The sequence below is a fragment of the Rattus norvegicus genome, chromosome 20 (genome assembly GCF_021556685.1).
Source record: "Rattus norvegicus strain SHRSP/BbbUtx chromosome 20, alternate assembly SHRSP_T2T, whole genome shotgun sequence".
Lineage (NCBI taxonomy): Eukaryota > Metazoa > Chordata > Mammalia > Rodentia > Muridae > Rattus > Rattus norvegicus.
In genome coordinates, this window is record NC_141553.1 from 22622054 (window position 1) to 22648507 (window position 26454).

The 26454-nt window shown below is 43.8% G+C and overlaps 1 long non-coding RNA gene across 1 annotated transcript in view; it reads left to right on the plus strand.

Annotated features, from left to right (window-relative positions):
* Window positions 1–5332: 5332 nt before the first annotated feature.
* LOC147998608 (uncharacterized) overlaps window positions 5333–26454 on the plus strand; it is a 43791-nt gene continuing 22669 nt past the window's right edge. Inside the window, exon 1 of the long non-coding RNA XR_015645199.1 lies at window positions 5333–5479. This is a non-coding gene — a long non-coding RNA (uncharacterized LOC147998608). The remainder of the gene's footprint in view (window positions 5480–26454) is intronic.

Genomic DNA, 26454 nt, shown 5'->3' on the forward strand with positions numbered 1-26454 from the left:
ACACGAACATGCAAGCATGCACACACAGGCGCGCGCGCGCACACACACACACACACATACACACACACACACACACACACACACACACACACACACACACACACACACATTTACTCATTCCAGAAAGGGAACCCGCAATGGACCAAAACAATTATTGTACCAATGCCCAACTTGGCGGATGTGCTGGCTAATTTGATGTCAACTTGACACAGGCTGGAGTCATCAGAGAGGAGGGAACCTCAATTGAGAAAATGCCTCCAGATGATTAGGCTGTAGGCAAGCCTGTAGAGCATTTTCTTAATTAGTGACTGATGTGGGAAGACCCACGCCCACTGTGAGCGGCGTCACTTAGGCTGGTGGTCCTGGCTTCTGTAAGAAAGCAGGTTGAGCAAGCCAGTAAGCAGCACCCTCCACGGCCTCTGCATCAGCTCCTGTCTCTGGGTTCCTGCCCTTGTGTGAGTTCCTGTCCTGACTCTTTCGATGATGAGCAGTAATGATGTAGAAGCAGAAACCAAATAAACTCTTCCCCAAGTTGCTGTGCTCGTGGTGTATCAGTGCAGCAGTAGTGACCCTGTCTAAGGCAGTGAACTAGAGAGTTTTATTGGGGTGACTTATAGGAATGTGGGTGATAGGTTAGTTACACCTATAGAGTATAGAAATAACTCAGATAGCTGGTTTACCAAAGCCTACCCCACCATGGGTGACAGCCCATAAACCTGCAAGTCACTTATCAAGTTGGAAAACATTCCTTCCAACATCTTCCAGGCAGATTGGTTGCTCTTTGCTTCTTCTAGGTCTGAAATGAGAATGACTCTCAGCAGCCTCTGCTGTATATATACTCTTGGAGAGGAAATGGCGTAGAGAATCTGGTCTGTTTCAAGGACTTCCTGAAGCCATTTGAGTTGTCTACTTCCTATCTCAAGGCTTCTCTGCAGGACCAAGTGTTTCACTCCTCAAGAACATCCTGTTACTTCCTTGTAAACAGCCTGCCCTAAAATACTCTATTGTCTCCCTTCTCCTTGACATCCTATGTCTTAACAAGTTTCCCTCCAAGGTATTAAGGCTTTACCCTCTCAGGAAGTGATACAGGGCCTGGCTCTGTTACCACCATCTGCAGTGAAGGCTGACTGACCTCACTCTGGCGAATGTTCCAAGAGCACCGTTGAGGTCATTGTTTATGCACATTTTATATCATCCCTTGTTAAGGACTCCCCAGACAAAAGTCTCCTGAGGCCTTGTCTGTATTTATTTCCCCTTTAACCGCATTTTTAAACCAACAAGCAAGCTACTATTTCAAAGTCAGCTCCTGAAAACTTGAGTGCTGAATCTATGGCCAGCTTCAGCATGGGTATTCATGACCTGCTTTTTTTCTCTTCCAATCTGATTTTCTTGTTGTAGAATCTTGCACTTCATTTAATCCTCACAGAGACCAGGTAGAATGTAAGTCGATACCTGTATGGGCAGACGCTCTGTCATGTCCACACACTCTTCTTGGGAGGTTGATGTTGGCTTGCCAGCACTGGGACGATGATTGTTCCGTGACTGTTCACCATCCTTGCTGATAGCAGGGAGGTCATGGAAAAGACGCTTTTAATTAGGATTATCACGGCCATCAATTTACCATCCCTAGGATGAGTGCTGGCTGCACTTAATGACTTACTGAAGAGGAAGCCGCCCTCCCTTCCAGCCATAATATGAGCTTAATAAGCATCAGAGGGTCGAAGACAACGAGTAAACAATCATCTTTGTAATGACGACAATTTGGTCCAGGCAGGAGGGAAAGTACTCCTGGCTAGGCTTGCTTGACTGTAACGGGAGATCCAGTGGGGAGGCTGAGGAAGGGAGGACAGGGCTGGGGGTGGGAGGGACTCAGAAAATACCAATGAAATTGGCTCCAGAGACTTGGTGTGTGGATGTGTTTGCGTGCGTGCGCACGGACGCCTGAAGACACAGCGTTCTTAATTCACATTAAGGAGAGAGAAACAATACATTCTTGTGTGTGAATTCAGGTCGGATGGCCAGCTCTGTTGCTGGCAAACTGGGTGACCTTAGACAAATTACTTGATCTCTGCATGCCTCACTGTTCCCAGCTGGAAATGTAGGATGAAGAAAAGATAACCCCACCACAAGACTGGTGTATACAGAGGCTAAGTAATACATACAGGCTTCCTCTGTGTGCCCAGTGCATTAGTGAAGGCATAGGGGTGTGTGCTATGGGGCTGCTAGAATGCAGAACAAGCTGGAAGGTTCTCAAATCTCAGGTTTCCAAGAGGGTTTGTGCAGCATTTTGAGGGTGGTACTGCTACTCTGGAAACCATCGTATGTTATTTCAGCAGCCTGCAGATTGTGACATGGACCTGTATTCCATACCATACCTTGCCACAGTCACTTCCTTGGTGTGTTATCCTCTTGTCTCCTTACCGAGCTGTTTGCTTTCCTGCGTAAGCTTAGCTGCATGGATGATGTAGAGAAATACTCCTTGAGTCCAATCGAGGGTTGCACTTGATAGTAATTGGAGAACATTCGAAACCTTGAATGACAGCAGCACCCTGAAAAAAACAGTAACAGTTGAGGCTGCTCAGAGTTTCGTGCTCTTACCGATCCTTTCATGAGCTTGAATTCTCATGACGTAGACACAATAGTACTGTACTGTCAGTTCCACCTTACCAGTATGAAAAGGTGTGGCTTAAAGAAGTTCCTTCTCGGGGGCTGGAGAGATGGCTCAGTGGTTAGAGCACCGACTGCTCTTCCAGAGGTCCTGAGTTCAAATCCCAGCAACCACATGGTGGCTCACAACCATCTGTAATGGGATCTGATGCCCTCTTCTGGTGTGTCTGAACAGCTACAGTGTACTTATATGTAATAAATAAATAAATCTTAAAAAAAGGAAGTTCCTTCTCATCTCTTGATGCTGTTAACATTTCTTCTGGGCTCCGCCCAACAGTTACCTAGCAACAGCCAGGTATGAACCCGGTTTGCTGTTAAAGGACTGACTATATGGCCTCTCTCTCTCTCTCTTTCCTTTTCCTCTCTGTCCTCTCTCTCCTTCTACCTCCCACCTCCACATGTTCATTATGACCTCTTTTCTTCTTTCTCACCCCCTCCCACACCTCTTTCTCTGCCCCTACTCCATTCTCAACCCTCCTTCTCATTCCCCAAATAGACTCCATTTTATACTAGTCCGATACCTCAGGGAAGGATGCCTAGACATCGCCCGCTGGGGCATCCCCTCCTGCCACATCATACCACCACTTTACAAAACGGATGCCACAGCCAGCAAAGAATGGAGCTGAAGTGAGAATTTGGACAACTCAACAGAAGACCTTACTGTTTGGAGGCAGAAAAACTGGTCTACTTGGAATCTCTCTTGGTCACCCGTAGTATGAAGCAGTTTACAAAGTTGTCCTTTTTGGGGTTGGGGATTTAGCTCAGTGGTAGAGTGCTTGCCTAGCAAGCACAAGGCCCTGGGTTCGGTCCCCAGCTCCGAAAAAAAAAAAAAAAAAAAAAAAGAATCACAAAGTTGTCCTTTTTGCAGAGCGTGAAAAGTTCATACAACTGTGTGTGTGGTTGGTTAATGCAGAATAAGTAGAATATGAGCTACAAGCAGCCACAGATGTGTACCCAGCAGAATGACAGCTACCTGTCATCTGTGTCTGATGGCTGGAATGCATGATGTAGAGGCCTTGAGTGGCTCTCGATAATGTGTTCAGTTCTGTTTTTTGTTGTTGTTGTTGTTATTGTTTGTTTTTTTAAAGGAAATCTTCAATACACTTTAAAAATTACATTTTTTTTCATTTAGTATGTTTGGACAACTTGTGGAATTCAGTTCTCACTATTCACCTGTTGATCCTGAGACTTGAACTCAGGATGTCAGAGCTGTCTACAGGGTCTTTTGCCCACCTTGAATTGTCACCGGCTCCAAATCTGGCTTTTATTAGGAATTCCTTACTTTCGATAACATTATCTTATTGAATGGAAAGCACATGTAATGGTCAGATCACAGAACCGTGAGGTGTGGGGTGCACTTACATAGCCCCCAGGAAGCACTGAGCTGGATTCCAGCATCACCTTGAAACCAGGTATGAGCCAGGCTGTGATGCCTCTCACTCTAGCACTCTGGAGGCAGAAGCAGGAGGATCTCTTCGAGTTCAAGGCCAGCCTGGTTTACAGAGGGAATTCAAGGACAATCAGGGCTACACAAAAAAATTCCATCTGGAAAAAAATCCCAACCAACCAACCAACCAACCAACCAACCAACCAAAAACCAGAAACAAAACAAGAATGGTGGTATACACCTGAAGTTACGGCACTTGGAAAGATCAGGAGTTTAAGGTTGTCCTTAACTGCATCAGGACTTTGAGGCCAGGCTAGCATCAAAGCTTAAAATAAAAATAACTTGGAACGAATCAGGCCCAAACGTCTAAGCTTTCAGCCTTTCTCTCAGACTCAGTTCAGGCTCCCTTAAAGCCCTGAGATGCAAAGCAAAGGCCAGCAGCTTTCTTTGGGAAGTCTGGAAACATCTATTTCCACTCCTGGTCAAACTCGTCACCTGCCCCATCGGAGACCGTGTGCCTGTCCCACAGAGAACGGCTTCCAGGTCTCCAGGTTCTCCCTGTGCACAGGAGCTAGAATCCCACACACACCACCAGGACTGACAGCTGTAGATGCAGGGGAGATGAGGGGGAGGGGCGGACCCGGGTTAATTATGTAAATCTATGGCTATACTTTAATGAGGTACCGCAAGAAAACTGTCATAACTGCCAAGTTTGGGAAACAGGATGAGTGAGGTTTTTATTTCTGGCATTATATTTGTGAAGGAAAAAAAAAAACAGCTAAGGGAAAGAAAACGTAGGAGAGCTGGCTCATCTTTGAAACACTGCAGAGCTGCCTGAGCTCCTCACTCCTGTAGGAAGCTTTCACCGTGATGCCTGTGTGAAACCCCAGCAGCCCACACAGAAGCTCCGGGAAAGGAGAAAGCTGACGGCTCAAGGTTGATGCTTCATAACGAGCTCTCCGAGAGAGACGGGGCTTCCTATCAGCACCTGCCAATTCCTCTTCAAATCAGTCAGCCCCCCTCTTTGCCTCACAACCTTGCTATGCCGCTTGCTGCCGGCTTGACAAAAGGTGACCGGGAGCTGAGCTGTGTTTAAAAGCTGGCGGTAGTGGGGCTGGCGGCTGTAGTGGGGGCTGCCCTTCTTGTCAGGTGGTGGCGTAGGAGGGCTGTTCTTTGTGTTTTAACTATCCAAATAGGTGTGTGAGTGAAAAAAAAATAAAAATAAAAAAGGAAAGGACATGACTGTTCCTAGGTATGTGGGAGGAGAAAGTTTACCGTAGATAAAAGAGAGAGTGTAGGCAGAAGCTGGGAGAGTTCAGAGTGGACCCTGAGCCTTGTGAAAGGCGGACACGGAAGAGTAGTTGCCAACCCAGCGGGCCAGCCTGAACCAAGAGATTGGCCTAAAGAGTAGACGGAAAAGACCAGGTAACCAAATGGTTGGGTTATATAGGGAAAGACAGCTGAGGGGAGGGCGGCCCAACCCCTGGGCTGGAGAAGTTTATGGTAGGGGGTGTGGTACGCCAGGCAGAAGGACTGAAGGATTCAAGAAGAACTTGGTGGTCAGCCTCCATTTTGATATGTTGATGAGAACCTCAGTGAGCTATTTATTTCCAGCGTGTGCTTTGTTCTCAGCGTTAGAAACACGCCATCTTCATTTCACGGGGCCAGCCCCTCCTCCACCAGGGCTGTGCAGGTCATGACCAACCTGATGCCTATTGAAAGACGTTGAAAGAGTGTTTATATGTTACCAAAGAAAGAGCTAGCATGTTAAGAGGAACAGGTTACAGACGTCCCTAGTAAAGAAAACAGCCTCAGCCACACCCTTTTATCCCTTCAACCAATAACGAAATGACTTGTGTGGGAAGAGAGAAAGAAGTAAAAGTGAGGAAGAGAGACAGAGAGAGAGAGACAGAGAGAGAGAGAGAGATCAATTAAAAGATGGAATGTTTATGGGCTTTACCTCTCTAAACAAATCATTAAGATGTTAATTAGGAAACTTACAAGAAATGTTGAAATTATTGTTAACAAATTTTGTGAAGGATGGCTCAATAACAAAGGGCACTTCCACCAAGCCCAACCACCTACACTCAATCCCTAGTACTCACAAGGTGGAAGGAGAGAGAGGCCACACCTCCTCCAAGTCCACGCCCACCCCAACAGGGCCATACTCCCTCTAACAAGGCCACACCCACTCCAACAAGGCCACACCCACACCAACAAGGTCACACCTCCTAATAGCGTCACTCTCGGCTAAGCATTCAAAAACATGAGTCTCTGGTCATTTCTATTCAAACTACCACAAAGAGAGAAAGAAGAAAGTTGTCCTCATGGCACATATTTATGTTCCGACGCACAAAAATGAATATAGTCAAAACTTGTATGTGATAATTATATTGGAGTTCAGATTTTTTGAGAAGGCCATAGAAACCTTCCACTATCATGTTCTTGTTTTGATAGATAGATTTCTTCTTTCTCTTGTGGTGATTTGAATAGGAATGGGACCCAAAGACTCATGTTTTTGAATGCTTGGCCGAGGGAGTGGCACTATCAGGAGGTGTGGCCTTGGTGTAGGAGTGGCCTTTTTGGAGTGGGTGTGGCCTTGGGGGAGATGTGGCCTTGTTGATGGAAGTGTGCCACTGTGGGCATGGGCTCTAAGACCCTCATCCTAGCTGCCTGGAAGCCAGTATTTTGCTAGCAGCCTTCATAACAAGATGTAGAACTCTCAACTCCTCCAGCACGATTCCTGACTGGACACTGCCATGCTCCCACTTTGATGATCATGGACCGAACCTGTGTACCTGTAAGCCATCCCCAATTAAATGTTGTCCTTATAAGAGTTGCTTTGGTCATGGTGTCTGTTCACAGCAGTAAAACCCTAACTAAGACAGTGGGGAAAATACAGATGTGGTCAAAGTCACAAAGTGGAGTCCCCATGAGGCCCACATGGTACTGGTGAACCACAGCTTTGGCTCAGAGCCTGAAAAGGTGACCTGTGGGTGTGGCCTTTTTGGTGTAGATATGGCATTGTTGGAAGAAGTGTGTCACCGGGGACAGGCTTTGAGGTCTAGCCTGGCCTAGTGTTTCTTCCTGCTGCCTGAGAATCAGGATGTAGCATTCTTATCTACATCTCCATCACTATGTCTGCCTGTGTCCTCCATCACTATGTCCATGCTACTGGACATGATGATAATGGACTAAGCCTCTGAGCTGTAAGCCAGCCCCAATTAAATGTTGTTCTTATAAGAGTTGCCTTGGTCATGGTCTCTCTTGATAGCAATAAAACCTTAAGACAGAAACTTGTCTGAATGGAAGCTAAGAGAAAAGGAAACCAAGACCTGGGAAACCTGTTGGCCTGGGAAAGTGTATGTGTACTCATAGAGCTTTAGACAGTAGCCCCAAAGAGCCACGCTGTAATCCCCCTACCACACAAAATGCAATCTTATCTGGAGAGATGGTCCATGAATATGTAATTTAGTAATGAGTTTTTGAGGCAATCATCCTGGATAAACACAATGGTCCCTAAACCCAAGAGCATGCATCCTCATAGGCCAGAGACAGTAGGAGACAAGACACAGGAGAGGTCTGTGAAGACAGAGCAGAGATTGGGCTCTGAAGCTGTAGGCCAAGGGATGCTGGGAAGCTCAGAAGCTGGGAAGGGTGTCCTCTTACAGAGCTTGGGTAGGCTCTGGGGCTATCTTGAATCATCACTTCTGGTCCCATATGGAGAAGGCCAAATGTCTGTCATTTTAAGTCATCAACTGTATAGCAGCCCCAGGGAACTATGTACACAGTCCAGGTGGCACCTCTCCAAAATGCTTTCAGAGCACCAGTCCTTGCAAGTTTCCCTCCCAGTTTCAAATTAAAGATAAATTCATTCATTCATTCATTCATTCATTCATTCATTCATGCCTTCTTCTGTTCCTTTCTTCCTTTTTAGAGATGGCGAATCATGTAGCAGACGTTAGCTTTGAACTTGCTATACACTTTCCAGTCCTCCTGCTGTAAGGGTACATAATTCGCTGAAAAATGATACCCCAGACTCAAACGGTATGCAAATGCAAAGAGTGTTTTATTCTGCAGAAGTCCAGCATGCTGGGGTCTCCCATTACCAAGACAGAGAGACAACCAAGTGAGCTCCCAGGCCTGATTTAAAGCACATTAGGGGAGTTCTGAGGCAGGCGTCCTCTATATTAATCTGTTGGATCCATCTCTACAGAAATTCCAGAACGATTACTGTGGTGTGGGACTGGAAACTGTTGCTGGGGAAGTCTGGAAGCTATTGCTGACCTATTGTCCTTGCTTCAGGTCAGGAGGTGTGGCAGCTTCTGACTAGCTGCCTGAGCCTGGGTTTTGTTTTGTTTGTTTGTTTTCAGTAACTGGCTTGCCTGGACTCTGTTCTTGGAAACAGAGATTAAGGTCTCATCTCCTTAACTGCCAGTTCGATTCAGTATTTCCTCATTGCTCCAAGGTTCTCTGGATCAGTGGCTTTTCTAAGACAGATCCCAGCTGCTCGTCCCAGCTCCTGATCCACTCTGCACCGGCTCTGTCTCTTCTCTCCTTGCTCGGTGATTTCTGTTGTAGCACAGTTCACTCCTGTCTCCCAGCAACCCCTGCTTAGTCTTAGGTATAATGAGTCTCAATCTTGCTGAATACAAGGGATCTCTTGCTTTAGATTTTGCCACAGGTCTTGAACTGCCACATTAGACGCAGCACAGGTTAATGAAATGAAGTGACCGCAAGGTGAGATGTACGTTTAAAATGGCAAGGGTACCTTGTCTTTCTGTCTCCTTCTTCGTCTCTGTTTACTCCTGTCTACAGCTTAACCCCCAATATCTACAGCTAGAATATTTTGGGTGGGTAGAGGATATTGGGAACAAATGTTGGAAAAGCTCTTTTCTTTTTTGAAAAAAAATGTATTTTGTTTAGTTCAACGAATTCTTTCCTATTTATTTGGGTGTGCATGTGTGTGTGTGTGCATGTGTGTGTGTGTTCAGCATTCTTTCTTTGCAGCTAGATAAATAGGTAAAAACGGGAGGGGCAGTGAACAAACAGATAACTAGTATAAAAATGTAGGCCCCCCCACCCCCACAAGACAGGATCTTACATAGCCTAGACTAGCCTTACATCTACTCTGTAGTGGAAGATGACCTTGGTCTGAAGTTTTCACCTCCTGACTTCCAGGATTATAGGTGTTGCCACCATGCCTGTGTACAAGGCACTAGGGAAGGAAGCCAGGACTCTGCATGCATGACAAGCATTCTACCAAATAAGCTCCAAAAAGAAGAATCTATTAAACCATTTTCTGTTGCCTCTGTGTTCAAGCTCAAAGACATGATACCTTGTAGGTGCAAGAGAAAGAGTCCCAGAGTTTGATGCATATATGTTTAGGATAATAATGTCTTTGATTAGAAGGAAGTGCTCATCTTTATAACTTCTGATTAATTTTAGTTTGAAGTCTGTTTTGTCAGATAAAAATCCCATTTGGTTGGAGGACTTTTGTCCAACCCTTTACTCTAAGGTGGTACTTATCTTTAAAGCTAAGATTTTGTTTCTTGATCCATTCGGTCAGCCTATGTCCTTTGATAGGAGGATAGAGGCCATTGCTATTTGAAGGTATTACTGAAATGCGTGTGCTAATTGTGGTCATTTTGTTGTTGATGTTTGGTGGTACTGTTTGTGTTCTCAGTGGTACTCTGTGTTTTAATAGTCATGGCTTCTTTTCACAATCTCTGTGCTGTGCTCAGCCCTCTCTTCATTCTGAAATATTACTTCATGTATTTTTCTTTAGGTTTTGTTTGTTGAATATAAACTTTTCTAGGTTGTTCATATTATAGGAAAGATTTTTCTTTCTCTTTTAACCATGGTGGATAGTTTTGCTGGGTATATTAGTCTTGGCTGGTCATCATAGTCTTCTAGGACTCTGAATGTATTGATCCAGGCTCTTACGGCTTTTGAAGTTTCCACTGAGAAGTTCACTGTTATTCTGATGGGATTTCCTTTATACGTGACTTGCATTTTTTCTCTTGCAGCTTTCCATATACTTTTTTTTTGTTATGTGTAGAGTTTTAATTATGATATGCCATGAGGATTTTCTTCTTTGATCTTGCTTATGATGTTCTGTGTGCTTCTTGTATCTGTATGGGTGTTTCTTTTGTTTGGGGAAGTTTTCTTCTAAGACATGGTTGAAAATTTGTTCTGTGCCATTAAGTTGGGATGATTCTCTGTCACCTATACCTATGAAGGTTTTCATGGTGTCTCACATTTCCTGTATGTTCTCTCTCTCTCTCTCTCTCTCTCTCTCTCTCTCTCTCTCTCTCTCTCTCTCTCTCTCTCTCTCTCTGTAAATCCTCATGTTATATGGTGTTTTCTTTAAGCTCATGTGTTTCCTCCCAGCCTACAAGCTCCCAGATAATGACCCTGAGATTCAAATATATTTATGCCTATGCCATATAGCTAGGCATATTGCTCAACTAGATTGTAAGTAATAACCCATTTATCCTATTCCATGTAAGCTGCAGAGTCAGTTACATGTACTCAGAGTCCATGTGTCTCCTCTTTATAGTCCCCAGGGTGAATCCCTTGTCAGTCTCTATCTCAGCATCCCCCTTTCTCTCTTTCTGCTGGATGTCCAACCTTCTAATTTCTCGCCCAGATGCACTGGCCAATCAGCTTTATTTGACAGGTGACACTTCCATACAGACATAAGAGATTCCTCTACATTCGTATCTCTTGCTCATTTGACCTAGATCCTCTACTTCCTCTTCAAGTCCTAGTATTCTGTCTTCTTTTTGATTCATTCTACTTGTAGGGCTTTCTTTTGAGATTTCTAGTTGAGGTATTGGTTTTTTTTTTTCCAATTTCTTATTTTTATTCATCTTGAGTTCTTATCAGTGTTTTTATCTCCTATTTAATTTAATTCTCAAGTCCTTTATTATATAAAACTTCCTGGAATTAAATGAAGATGATAACATAGGCCCCTGGCACACACTGAAAGCACTCTTCTGAGGTAAACATGGGTCCAATCCTGGGATGTGGAGGTAGATTTGGGTGGGTAGAAAGGTTGGATTTGGCATGATGGAACAGGGTCCCAGACTATAGTAGGCTCCTAGACTTTAGCATAACTGACTCCATGATGGAAATGCCATGGCACTGTAAAACTCAAAAGGAAGAAGGTGCCATCTGCCAAAAATGAAAACAAAGGCCTAATCCATCAAAGTCCACAGTCAGGGGAAAGGTCTCTAAATGTGCTAACCTTGCCTTTTGGCTTTTGTAGTTCCACTTCTGGCTAACCCTTCTTGTTAACTGAAGTATGTCAATCCAGAACATGGTTTTTGTGCTTAAAAGCTCACTCTGAGAAAGGCTCAGTGCTCCCCTGGTTTCCCAAACACCCAGTGTAGTTACGGGCCTGCTAAAGACTTTCTATTGGCTTAAACCTTTGTCCCAGCAGTCTTCTCTGGTGACTACCCCATCACAATGGGGTGGGGGCTCTGGGTTAGAGATGGGTAGGGTGAGTCTTGGCGGAAGCCTAGAGATTGGTTGTCATATAGGCAAGGGTGGCCAAACTAGGTTTGGACACTAGATCTAGGCCTCAGGCTAGATTTGACAGGTTGTGGAGGATGCATGGAGCAGAGTATCAGGACATCCACTTGGTTAGACACTGGAGAAGGATGTGCCAAATCTAGATGGGTGGGTATGTTAGATGTGGTATGGGAGGGATCTGTGTATTGGAGGCAGATAGGGTGGATCTTGATAGAAGCCTAGATATTGGTTGAGGCACAGGCAGAGTTGACAGGTCTAGCCTGGGACACAGGATGTGGGATCTGAGGTAGATATGGTGGGTTTGGATGTGCATGGATGGGGGAGGGTCAGGGATACCCACAGGACTAGACTGTGGAGAAACATGTAGGAGAGAGCTGGCTGGGTGGAGAGGCTAGATGAAACTTGTTAGGAACCTTGTTTTACTACTACTACTACTACTACTACTACTACTACTACTACTACTTCTTTTTGCTAAATCCCATTATACAATGGTCATTTTACCTTTGTAGCTCTCCTTCACTCCCCCTCCCTGTTCTAGCAGAACCTTTCTTTTCAATCCCCCTCCTCCTAAGTCTGATGTCTGCTCTTTGTGTGTAGCCCATTAAATTTAATATTGAATAAAAGGATACCTTTTAGAACAAAAGCAACTTATTGGTGGCTACACCACTGAAGAAAAAGAGGACTCTGCCTCTCTTATTAATTAATACAGGAGTCTCTCTAGAAAGGGAGGGGGCCACCATCTCCTCCCCTCTGCACAATGAAATGCTGAAGAGTCTAGTCTTGCTCATATCTCTGAAGGACCTGTCAGAGAATTGAAGCATGTAGTTTCCTTTCCTCTTAATCACGTTAGGTTTTTCCTCCTCTGGGGAAGGATCACGATGACTGCCCATCAGGTTAGAGAGGTGACATGCTTAAATTGTAGGTCCTAGAAGGGAGTGTTTGTTTTCATTGGAATTCAGTTCACTTTATGAGCAGAGTCTGCCTCTTGGTCTCATCCAAATAGCAGACATGGCATGTGAGGACGGAGAGTTCCAATTCGCTAAGTGGTTTTGTTTTGAAAACTACTTTGAGGGAGATGCTGCGTGTCAGGTCCTATCTATTTCTTTTGACTCTCGGTTCAGAGGGAAACTATTACAGCGGCGTTTTCCTGTATTAGACAATCCATGTTTCCTTAAGTGACTTGTGAGGTCCAGACACTAAGGGCCTAGAGGAGCTGTCAGAAATTTCATACCAGCAGAGAATGGAAAACGGAGCAGTCTCTTATTTCTTACTGCTAAATTCCTTTCCGCGTTGATAACAAGTCTCAGAGCAGAACATTTTGAGGTTTTATTGCACTCCCCAGGTTGTCAGCCAACTAACCTTTTGTCCCAGCCATTTTTGTTGCTCACGAGTTACACTTTGTCATCCTCTCTGAGACATTTTGTAATTTTCAACTGGGGTTGTTCTGATTCTTTGAGACAGAGTCTCCCGTAGCCCAGGCTGGCCTTGAACTTGCTGCATTGCTAAGGACAGTTTTGAATTTCTAATCTTTCTGCCTCTACCTCCCAAGGACTGGCACTGCAGGCAGACTCCACCACCTGCTTTACTTAGTGCTGCTAGAGATCAAAGCTAGGCTTTGAGGATGCTAGGCAAGCATTCCACCAATCAAGCCACATCTCCAGCTCTCAAACAGTGGTAAGAAGGGTTGAGGTGCTAGCATGGACTTCGAAATGTGTTATGGGTTCTTGTGATACTGTTCGAGGCCAGCATGAGCTTCACTATGCTGATAGGAACCACAGGTAGCCATATACCCCTTCTGCCAGAGACAAGGGGAATGCCTCCTTTTGGTAGAGGGGAACCAGCTTCACAAGTTCCTGAGGAACACTGGTTTCTATCTAACCACCAGAAATCCTCCTATAATCCAAGATGGCGAAGCAGTTAAGAGCACTGACTGCTCTTCCAGAGGTCCTGAGTTCAATTCCCAGCAACCACACGGTGGTTCATGACCAAGTGTAATGGGATCTGGTGCCCTCTTCTGGTGTGTCTGAAGACAGTGACAGTGTACTCATATGCATAAAATAAATCTTCTTTAAAAAGCATCAGCCATGGAAGATATTCAACTCTAAGCTTCTCCCCGCCATGCCTGGGAACGTGTTCTTGTCCACGATAACTGTGATTTGTGTTGATTCTGCATTCAGAAGCTAAGGACAAAAAGAGTGCAAGGTGACTTGCTATCCAGCCAGCTGCAAAGCAGAAGATGCTGAACTCAGGAACATAAGCCAAGGGTGGAACGGGAGACTGCAGAGAATGCCAGCCGACGTGGCATTGGCAGTGGTGACTGACTGAAGATGGAAACCCCACCTCGGCTATCTTCACTACGGAGAGCACTGGTGCCTCCCCAAGGCAGTCTGTTATCGCTGTTCTAATGCATTTTATTAATTGACCACTGCATACCACCATTTTGATTAATTACATTCTGTCTCCTCCCCTGCCTAAGTTCATGTCATAACCCACCAGGTCCAACGTGTGTAACCATATATGCCTGGGTGTGTGGCCACTCACTGAAGCATGGGCGCTACCAGAGGCTACACCCATAAGAAACGGACTCTTGGGGCGTTAAAGAGATGGCTTACTGGTCCTGAGGTCAAATCCCAGCAACCATGTGGTGGCTCACAACCATCCGTAATGGGATCTTATGCCCTCTTCTTATATGATATGTCTGAAGATAACTACAGTGTACTCCTATACACAAAATAAATAAATAATTCTTTAAAAAATACCCAACTCTCCTGCCACCAGTACTCATCAACTGACAACGGCTCCTTAGTTATGGGGTGCTATAACACCCCTTATTTATTTAAACGGTTCTGTCATAAGAAAGCGTGTTTTCAAGAGGCCAGGGTGCTACAGAACACTGAGTTTCTGCATAGATGCATATGTGTATATACATATACACATATTTCATATACATTCACATATACAATTCATATATATCATATACATACATATATACATCATATACATCAACATCTAAATCTACATCATCTGCATCTGTATCTACACCTACATACACATATACATGCATGTACATGTATAGTACATATATTTCAAAATATTTAACAGCAGGTATTTGAAATAGTCTTTGATAGTGAATGTGAATCTGTATATACTAAGCACGTGTCTCACTTCCCGCCACGTAGAGCTCATTGGAAGTCCTACTTACTGGAAGTTGGGAAAGTATATTTTAGCCAGTTTCAGAATCCCTTTCAGGGCCAGGAAGTGCTCTTGCTTAGAACTGCAGCACTGAGGTGAAGTCAATGCCCGAGGGTCTTTCCTCCCCACCCCTCCACAGGATGTTTGCCAATGCCTGGAGACACTGGTCGAAGCAGGTGCTGGTGGCATCTAATATGTGGAAGCCTGATGCTTCAGAGCATCCCGTAGTGTAACAAAATGGCCACCCCCAATGGAGAGTTAGGCTTGTATCACACTAGCAGGCCCAATCCCTGGACTAGCCACAGGGATTGAGCGATAACTAGAAACTCCTAGGAATCAGTCACTACAAAAGAGCAGTAAGGAAGCAAGACAAGCAAAGGGTGGTGGCCGAACAGCATGAGGATGTGGGGCTATAAAAACTCACAGTGTTTAAGAGTCAATTTGAAATTGTTTCTGTGGTTCCTGTCTACCTGCTCCTCCTTGGCTTCTCCAACCAGCAGTAACAGCTGCTGTGTATGTAGACAAAGACGTTCAGTGCATAAACTATGCAGGGGATGATATGTGGATGAGTTAGGGTTCTCTGGAGTCCCAGAATTTATGGAATGTCTCTATATTAAGGGAATCTATTATAATGACTTACAGTCTGCAGTCCAACAATGGGCAGCTGTGAATGGGAAGTGCAAGGATCTAATAGCCCCTTCCTGATGTCTGTGGACCAAGACAGAACTCTCAGCTCATTCTCCAGCACCATGTCTGCCTGCATACGACCATGCTTTTCCCCACGATGATACTGGGCCGAACCTCTGAAGCTGTAAATCAGCCCCGACTAAATGTTTTCCTTTATAAGGGTTGTCTTGGTCCTGGTGTCTCTCCAACAGCAATGGAAACCCTCTCTAAGACACTGGGGTTAGGAACAGGCTTTAGTTCAGATCCTAGCTCTTTTATTAAGAAGCTCTGTGACTCTGGTCACGTCTTGCTATCGGTCAGCCTCATTCCTCATCTGTGCTGTAGAGGAAATAGATAATCCTTAGATCAGTCTGAGGCAATCCATGTTACAATGCATTGAGAAGTATAAAGAAGGACGGATGGCTCAGTGGTCAAGAGTGCTGACCCAGGTGTGGCTCCCAGCTGCCATGTGGCACTTTGCAACCATGGTAACTCGAGTTCCAGAGGACTTGTAGCCCTCTTCCTGCCTCTGTGGGCTCCTGCTTACACTTGTTGCCTGTAAATATCCAAAGGTGCACACATGTACTTATTAACGAAAAGTAGAGAGGGTAATATAAATGCTGTGCAGTACTAATCAGTGTTTTGGCTCTGTGATCATCTTACATAACATGCCCCTGGATAGATAGTTTAAGTCAAAAGAAGAGTCTGCCCTGTTCCCAACACAAATTGGTTTACTTTCCAAGGAGTAAGCATTGTATTATCCTCAGTCAGACTTTGGTGAACATGCTCATTCATTCACTTTATAAACTGCTCAGATATTTGCTGTGACCTTATAATGGGCTAGGCCCTGTTCTAGAATCTCGGAACACTTGCATGAATGAACACTTGCATGAATGAACAAAGGCCCCTGCTTCCAAGAAGCCTCCCTTGATGGGTGAGGGGCAGGACTATAGCTCTTTCTTCTCAAGGTGACTATGCTTGGAGCTAAGTGGAGCATCCAGTTGTGGATTTTCATTGTGGACAATTTTTAGTGGTTAAGAGGTGAGTTGTTGGGGGTGACAGAGACAGCCTAGCCTTGAAAGACACTCTCACAGAAAATGCTGGAGGTTGATTTCAAGTATTCACATCAGGCGGTTTCCAACTTCCTGTGATTATAGCTCCAGGGGATCTGATGCCCTTTTCAGGCCTCTGCAGAACATATACATGTGCATATACAATACACACACACACACACACACACACACACACACACACACACACACACACACACACACATTAGATAGATAGGTAGATGAAAGAAGTGTGTAGCCTTAGTATCCTGATGAACCATCAGGTGGCTAAGAATTAGAGGAACAAAGGAATTGGGGCTGAACTATTTTTCAGAAAATATGAAACCTGAGTTTCAGGAGGACAGACAGAACATCTTGGAAGGAGCGAGAGATCACCAGGGAGGAAGACAGATACTGTTACACATATAGTGGCAGCAGGCAGGCAGGGTTAAGGCAGGCCAATGCCGAGGTGCCCCCTGAGAAATCATGCCATGGGACAGACCTGGTACGAGGAAGGTTAATTTGGGGAAAGGGAGGGGACCAGAGACCTGGAGAAGGGGTAGAGGTGGACAGACAGAAACAGAGCCATGAAGGTAGAGAAGAGGGGACAGAGAAAGACAGAAAGAGAAGCTGGCTAGGGACATGTAGGAACTGAGGGGGCGTGGCTGGGTTGATGAACAATCTTTTTATACACCAGGCCACTTGCTCTTGGTGGGTGGCAGGTGAGCAGGTGATGAAGTAAGCTGTTGGTAGGTTCTGGGAGAAGCCTAGCAGAATCCCCTGTAAGCTAAGAGATATGAGGCTGAATGGAGGACTTAGGTCACAGAAGAGAGCCTGCTCTGCCAGCCTAAGGAATTAGGACATCCTTCTTCATGCACTGAGGATTATAGATGTTCTAGAATAGAGGAATCTATATCTATATCTATATCTATATCTATATCTATATCTATATCTATATCTATATCTATATCTATATCTATATCTATATCTATACCTATACCTATACCTATATCTATATCTATATCTATATCTATATCTATATCTATATCTATATCTATATCTATCTATCTATATCTATATCATCTATATCTATATATCTATATCTATCTATCTATCTATCTATCTATCTATCTTCTATCTATCTCTTGGGATCTTTGAATGTGGTTGACACAGGATTTCTGGGATTGTCAGCCTAGTATGATAAAAATTAGAGCCTATAAATAGGATTATACAGTAAGTTAGGGATTTAATGAAAGTTTAATACAGAGATATATAAATATTGAGGCATTCTGCCTTAAAAAACTAGATCAGAAGCAGGGGATAAGAAGCCTAGACTATCTCAGACAGTGGAAAATTAGGTCTTTAGAATTATACAGAAAAGGACATACTACATATATATGTACCCACAGAGATATTGATTTCCATAGTAGGGAGGATTCAAGTTTACACAGACATATAAATAATTTAGGCCTTGATCTCACATACATTGGGGCAGGAGACAGGAGAAGCACATTCTCAACAGACAATATTTGGTTAGATTGCTTTGAATTGTTTTGATTATAAAAATGACTATAGTTATAAGTTTGATGGTTATATTAAAATTCCTCTGGGAGAGAGGAATACCTATATTAAATACAATTAATATGAATTAAATATAAATATATAAAGCTATATCTTTAATGATTTCTGGTTACTGGACTAAGGATATGCTATTTTGGGAGAAAGACCCTGTATTTGTGTTGACAGAAAAGGAGAAAAGGCTCTGGACCCCTTCCAGAGTGGTATGGATCAAGTATGACAGGGGAAGACCACCTGAGGATCTTGAAAAATTCGAGGAAATCAAACAAGACAAGTAAATTGATCTGCTGATTCCCTGACACAGGAACAGCCCAGTTACTGGCTTAGACATAAAAATGTCTCTAAGCTGAAACTTTGGCTAAAATGAGACAATCAATTTTATTGGTTATGGAATCCTTAAGATTCTTTGTGCCCTCCTTCACATGACATGAATGATCACAATTGATTATTGATAAAATTACCTCATAAAAGACAGTTGTCTTTCACCTGCTCAAACAAGGAACAAAATTTCATCCTGAACTGATCTGTGCACCCTGCCTAATCCCTACAAATACATTAATGGAACTTAAAATTTTGGTTGTGATATTCATATATTACAGAATGTACAGCTTTGGCAAGATTCATTCTCAGAGATGCTGAACTGACCTGCTTGCTCCTCTGCTTCCTGATGCTGCCCAAAACAGCTTTGGGGGGTTACTGCGGATTCCAGATCATCTGCCTCAACTAGACTTTCAGACAGATACAGTTAGAGCTTCAGTCAAGCCCTGAGCCTTCTAAACATAAAGAGACGAGATAACAGATGCTAAGGCTAGCTTTTTAAATTCTGACCCCTGTTGTGGTTTGCCCGGGAGTTATCTGTATTTTGATGCTAATTCCACTGCCCCAAAGACAGTTGCCTAGTCAGTACTCAGGACTCAGGTGACTTCACCAGAACCTTCTTCCCCATTGAATTTGTAAAATGCAGGTGAGAGCAGGTACAGAATAGAAGGGGGCCTGTCATTGGACGAGAAGGAAGGATGGGCGGGAGAAAAGTTTGAGAGAAGAGGAGAAGAGAGGAGGAGAAGACAGAGTAGCCGCTGGACAACATGGAGGCTGACGTTACGATACCTTTACAGGTTGTTATGAATGTTCTGAAGGGATGGATGTGTACCGGGCTTTGTATGTTTAGGTGGGCAATTATATCTTATCAACTGGATCAAAGGTTATTGTGTTGTGTGTTCTTTCTTGTAGCGATTTAAGAGAGTGTGTGGCGGCTAGAGTGTGTGAACCGCCACGGAATTAGGATGTATATTTCTGCCATGGTGGCAGCCTGCCTTGGGATCTGGATGGGTAGAGAGATGGCTGACGGCTCAGAGAGAGGCCTTCGGCAGTGTGATATGGGATGGAGCAGAGCCGGTGAGAGGCTTTGCTGACTGAGGTTAAGATATCTAGCAGGTATTTTGGGGCACCGCGGTGCTGGATCTAGTGGGGGATAAAAGACAGCATTTTATTTTTTATATTTTTACAACAACAGATCACTTTTTCTAATTTTCCTACCCCTCCCCATCCTTTTAAAGAATTTCATGTCTCTCCTATTCACCAGGATGAAACCATAGAGAGCCGTCAGCCCAACTCTCTAGGTTTGGGTGTCTGGTAATGGTTATTTGACAAATTATAGCTAAGCTGTCATTTTAAGGGATAATTTGGGAATGCTCATAATTTTGAACACGGAGGAAATAAATGGGATAGATTGCTAAAAATCCTTAAACAAAACATTGCATAGCCATAACCTTACATTGGTAGAAATTTTTGTAATTGGTATAAAATTGAAGTTATAATTTTTTTTTTTTTGGGAGCTGGGGACCGAACCCAGGGCCTTGCGCTTCCTAGGCAAGCGCTCTACCACTGAGCTAAATCCCCAACCCCGAAGTTATAATTTCTTACATTGGTACAGAATGTATATATTGATATAGAACTAAGGTTTTTATTGGTATAAATCTGTATATTGATACAAAACTTGAAATCAATATTGTTCCTCTTACATAGGCATTGTGCCCATGCAACTCATTTAAGAACAAGATGATTAAGTAATGCAAGTTAAGGGCCAGAGAGTAAACTCATGGTCAGGTTAAATTCTAATTTAATTATAATAAAGTGCTTTCAATTTACTCAAGTAGAAATGGCTAAGAGTAGCTAAGGTTTAACCGTTCAGATATACTTTATGTAGACAGATAGTCCTTAAAAACATAAGAAATCCACAGAATTTGACATTTAATGTTTATTTCATTATTAAGGATCACTTGATTAGAGACAACGTCTGCTCCCGACAGTACCCCCTTCACAGTTTAAAGAAGATATTGAGCATCTTTACCTCAAGGCGAGGTTGCTTATTATGGTAAGGTAGCCATGGGACAGAAATTGCCTATTTCATCTGTACACAAAATACTGTCCAAAATGGACGCACTATGTGAAACAGTTGACCGACAGCTCTGCTAAGGCAGGGTGATCAGTCCTTCATAATTCTGCTGTACAAAGGCCTGTCAGATGATCCTAGGCCAGAAAGCTGAAGACTGATGCTCCAGCACTTTTGAGGAGTGGGGGATTGTCTGGGTAGTCAGCTGTCTCTACAACTGTTTAAGTTTGAGAAGCTATGCTTGGTGCTTCCTATGTACCCAGGTAACATCTAATTTGATCTTGGATTTCTGATGGGTTAAAGACTAATTATAGTTCAATAAGCAAATTTAAGTGGTTTAACATTAAAGATATGATAAAAAATTAAAAACACGGTTTTCAGATGGTGTTACAGGGTAAAATTAAAACACTGTAAGTTAGGAATGATAATAGAGTGCTTTATCTAATTGACAAATATGATGGACTGGATGTTAACTGTATGTCATACTCTATGATAGTTATGGTTATTATACTGGCTGGTTTTGTGTGTCAACCTGACACAAGTTGGAGTTAATACAGAGAAAGGAGCCCCCCTTGAGGAAATGCCTCCATGAGATCCAGTTGTAAGGTATTTTATCAATTAATGATCAAGGAGGGGGGTTGGGGATTTAGCTCAGCGGTAGAGCGCTTGCCTAGGAAGCGCAAGGCCCTGGGTTCGGTTCCCAGCTCTGAAAAAAAGAACCAAAAAAAAATGATCAAGGAGGGAGGACCCAGCCCCTTGTGGGTGGTACCATCTCTGGTCTGGTAGTCTTGGGTTCTGTAAGAGAGCAAGCTGAGCAAGCCATGGGAAACAAGCCAGTAAGTAACATCCCTCCATGGCCTCTGCATCAGCTCCTGCTTCCTGACTTGCGTGAGTTCCAGTCCTGACTTCCTTTGGTGATGAACAGCAATGTGGAAGTGTAAGCTGAATAAACCCTTTCCTCCCCAACTTGTTTCTTGGTCCTGATGTTTTATACAGGAATAGAAACCCCGACTAAGACAATTATGCTTAATTTATGTCTAGGAGAAGAGTTTTGGTTTTTATTGGACCAAGAAGGTGAGGTACTAGATTGGTGCTAATTCTTTGAATTTGCATGTCCAGATGCTGGAGTTCCTTGTCCCCAATTGGTTTTTGACCTATCAATAAAGCATGCCAGCGGCCAATGGCTGGACACAGGGCGGGACACTTAGAGTTTCTCGGGTAGGAGGCAGGGAGAATCATGAGGACTGGGGGAAGAAGAGGGGAGCACAGTAGTGGCAGAAGGTAAAGCCAATTCGCCATGTGAGTTTTGGCTGAGTGGCCACTGGCCACCTCCCTGACTGGGCCTGGGGTAGCAGGAGGAGGTTTAGGAGTACCAAGCCTTTGAAGTAGTCAAAGCATTTTAAAATTAACGGATACTTGCCCCGTGTGTGTGTGTGTGTGTGTGTGTGTGTGTGTGTGTGTGTGTGTGTGTGTGTGTATTTTCTGTTCAGGGATCCAAAATATCTCCTGTGTGGGTGCACGTGTGCAATTTGCTGGGAGCACAAATCGGTGTAGCCAAAAACTCTTCCACAGCCTCCAAGATGAGATATTTTGTATTGTTTATTTTATTTAGTTTCCTTCCTTTGGCAGGTTGCAAGGGTGGAGGGTAGATATGACTGGAAGGGGAGAGGAGCAGATTGAGGTACATGGTCTGAAATTCACAAAGAATCGATAAAAAGTTAAACAAACAAACAAACAAACAAAAAAGCACTCATGCTTAGTGTGGAAATCCGACCCAGGCACTTAAAGATAGCAGGGAGTCTATCTTTTATGGCTTTTATTCTTGGCTATCGGTTAAACCACTCATCAAAGAGGAAGTTCAGTCCACTGTCCCGTTGGAAGAATTCATCATCATCACTATATCACCATCATCATCATCACCATCACCACCATCATCATCACTGTCATCACCATCATCATCATCACCATTGTGATGGTGGTGGTATGAGAATTCCACAAGAGAAGACTGACAAACCAGTAGAGTCAGTCTCTTCATACTAGAGCTTCTTTTTCAGGACCACCACCCATACCTGGCTACCAGGCCAGGTTAGATTTATGAGAGCTAAGATCTATAAGGTAGGGCTGCAGCTGCTTGCCCCAGGGGTTGACTTTGCTTTAAGTATGAGCTTGCCTGTGTATTAAGTCATGAAAGTTTCCTGCTTGCTGTTCAACAAAAACATTTGAATTCTCTCCAAACAGAATCCCGTAAGGAGTAGACATACGCCTTCCTCCCCAGACTCAGCTGAACCCACTTATGTTTGCTTTTACAACAACTCTTCTCTTTGTTCCTTTTGCGGTTTCTAACATAGTTCACCCAAATTTAATTGCTCAGTGCATTGTTAAGTGCGTGAATTCTCGGGAGGGCACTTACAGGCTCCCTCATGCAGCACTGAATCTGGATGAGGTTCATGCGAGCGGTTGATGCAGCCTGGCAAGGCGTGAGGGAAGCCGTTGATTCTTTGACGGGGCCGGGATGGCATCATTATCGGATCAGCAAATCTGAATCATTCTGGATCACTTGGGAATAGGTAGTGTCTGGCTCATGATCTGGGTAACAACGCAGGTAGGTGATAATTACCGGAGTGTTTTAAGTTTCCAAAGAAATGAAAAATCACTCTGTGGGGCATTCCTTGCGAGGGGGTGGGGTGGGGAGGGGAAGCTGGAAATTATAGATGATGCAGTAGACACAGGGGGTAGTGGGAAAAAGCTCCTCACTTTATGCATGATAGCAATACTGTGCCTTTTCCACTGATGTCATCATGGCCACCAGCACCTCTGCTCTCAACTGAAATGTATTGGGTACTTCCTATATTCTGGGTGTATTAGCTGCTCTGCATATTTATTGGTTCTCATATTCTCTCAGTTTTGTGGTACTTGTTATCAAGTCCAGAGCCTCATACGTGGAAGGCAAGCTGTCTGCCGTGGAGTTGCAATCCAGTACACATCATTCTTGTGTAGTAAGTGTTACCCTACTATTATTTCCCTTCTTCACTCAGGGAAGTAAATGCTTGTGAAGCTTGCCTTAAAATTCCCAGTATCAACGTGCTGAAGCTAAGAGTTTAAAGTGTGGTTATCTGCTCAAGGCTCATGGGTTGAAGTTAAGTCCCGTTTTCATCTCCGAGCCCCACGCTCCCAAATGCCAGACTCAGATTCAAATTGTACTTGCAAATACCTCAGCCCTATAGCGGGGCTCTATTTTGACTAGATCATAGCTACGGATACCTGTTTGCTTCACCCTACATTTCACCCTGTGGCTGGGTACCTGAGCTCAGATATCCTGTGCCCATCTTCTCAGCTCTTTTCAGGCTCCTCTCCCCACCTCCTTCTCTCCCAGAATTCTTTCTCCTCTCCGTGTCCCACCTCTGTTTCTTGCCTGAGCCATAGGCCATAGGCTTTTTAATTGACAGGTAAGGCATCTATACAATACACAGGGTGATCTCTCTACACTCAGGTTAGTAGTTGATCTGCACACACAGACACAGACACACACACACATATGTTGTACATATGCATACATAGTCACTATGAGAGATGCATCATATTTCACATTTTGCATTACATCAAAGTTTATTTGCAGCTGTTCATGACAGCAATGTTACAGAACCAACCTGATATCTACCAGCAGAAAAAATGGATAACATGTGGTCTAGCTAGATGAAGGGGTTTTATTCAGCCACAGAGAAGAATGGAATTATGTTATCTACAGGAAAGTGCACACAACTAGAGTTTCTACAACTTATCAGATGAGCAATTAGTCACAGAAAGAGGAATAGTGTGTTTTCTCTCATTTGTGCATCCTAGCTACAAATGCATAAAGTCATGTATGTGTATACGATATGAGACGTAAAAGAGTCTAGAGGAATGGAGACCCTGTACCACACCATGAACAAAGGACACATGCCTATCAGAACATGGCATTTGTGGATTCATGCATTGACTTAGCGGTGTAGCCCATCAGGGCTCAACTGGTTCACTTCCTCACTGTCACTGGGTATGGTGTATAGGTGTGTGTCCCGGGTGCTGCGTGCTTGGAGCCAATGACAGAGTGAGTGACAGAAACAACACTAATAATTTGAGCTTGGAAAGGCACACTCCATCAATGGGGATTAAGAATGGATCTCCCTGCTGAGCTGAGAACGAGCTGCCCAGCAGTGTTCCTGAACCAGACAATTCAAGTCTGAAAGGGAAAATCACTATTAACAAGCAGAGATATCTGTCAGGAGATGTGTCAGGGCTAGAGTGTGGCCCTGAAGACAGGAGAAGTTTCTGTGTGGTGGCCAGAGACTAGCAATGATGCTCAATTGTCTGTGACTGGCGCTAGGTGAGCTGCCGTTGAAGGCTAGCTGTCGGTGATGGCCCAGGGGGCAATTTTATGTATAAACAGTAAAGTCGTATTCTCTATTTTTAAGTTTAGATTTTTGTTTACTACTACTAATTTTCTCTCTTCAAAAAAATTTTTCTATTCATGTTAGTTCTGCTGAGAGAGAAAGAGAGAGAGAGAGGATTTAAACCTGACAGGAGCACGATTAAAGAAGCCACTGCATACCCTAGTACTAGAGTTGTAGTAGGGATAAAAACGTGGGTAACTGAAGGTCTGTGGTCCTCAGCATGTAGCATATCCCTTGTTACCATAGGAGACAGAAAGAAGCTCGCAAATCATGTGTTGGCTCTCTCTGGGGGAAGCCAGGGATTAAACCCAGGGCCTTACACATTCTGTGCATCCTTCTTTCTTATTTTTCTCCCTGTATTATTTATTATGTTTTTTAAAATTTTTAAAAAATTTTTTATTATATATTTCTTTACTTACATTTCAAGGGTTATTCCCCTTCCTGGTTTTCTGTCCATAAGCCCCCATTCCTTCCCCTAATCCTCCCACATACAAGTATTCTCCCTATACATCCCCCTTATTGCCCTCCCCCATATTCCCCTGCACTGGGGGGTCCAACCTTGGTCCAACCAAGGGCTTTCCCTTCCACTGGTGCCCCAACAAGGCTATTCTCTGCTACATATGCAGTTGGAGCCCTGGGTCAGTCCATGTATAGTCTTTCGGTAGTGGTTTAGTCCCTGGAAGCTCTGGTTGGTTGGCATTGTTGTTTTTATGGGGTTGCAAGCTCCTTCAACTCTTTCAGTCCTTCCTCTAATCCCCACCAAGGGGGTCTTATTCTCAGTTTGGAGGTTTGCTGCTAGCATTGACCTCTGTATGGACATTCACTGGATGTGTCTCTCAGGAGAGATCTATATCCAGTCCCTGATTTCCAGAGTGGTTGTACCAGTTTGCAATCCCACCAACAATGGAGGAGTCTTCCTCTTTCTCCACATCCTCGCTAGCATCTGCTGTCACCTGAGTTTTTTTTTCCTTAGCCATTCTGACTGGTGTGAGGTGGAATCTCAGGGTTGTTTTGATTTGCATTTCCCTGATGACTAAGGATATTGAACATTTCTTTAGGTGCTTTTTGGCCATTTGATAATCCTCAGCTGAGAATGTTTTGTTTAGCTCTGTACCCCATTTTTAATAGGGTGATTAGGTTCTCTGGAGTCTAACTTCTTGAGTTCTTTGTATATTTTGGATATTAGCCCTCTATCAGATGTAGGATTGGTAAAGATCTTTTCCCAATCTGTTGGTTGCCGTTTTGTCCTAATGACAGTGTCTTTTGTTTTACAAAAGCTTTGCAGTTTTATGAGGTCCCATTTGTCGATTCTTGATCTTAGAGCATAAGCCACTGGTGTTTTGTTCAGGAAATTTTCTCCAGTGCCCATGTGTTCCAGACTCTTCCCCACTTTTTCTTCTATTAGTTTGAGTGGATCTGGTTTGATGTGGAGGTCCTTGATCAATTTGGACTTAAGCTTTGTACATGGTGGTAAGAATGGATCGATTTGCATTCTTCTACATGCTGACCTCCAGTTGAGCCAGCACCATTTGTTGAAACTGCTATCTTTCTTCCATT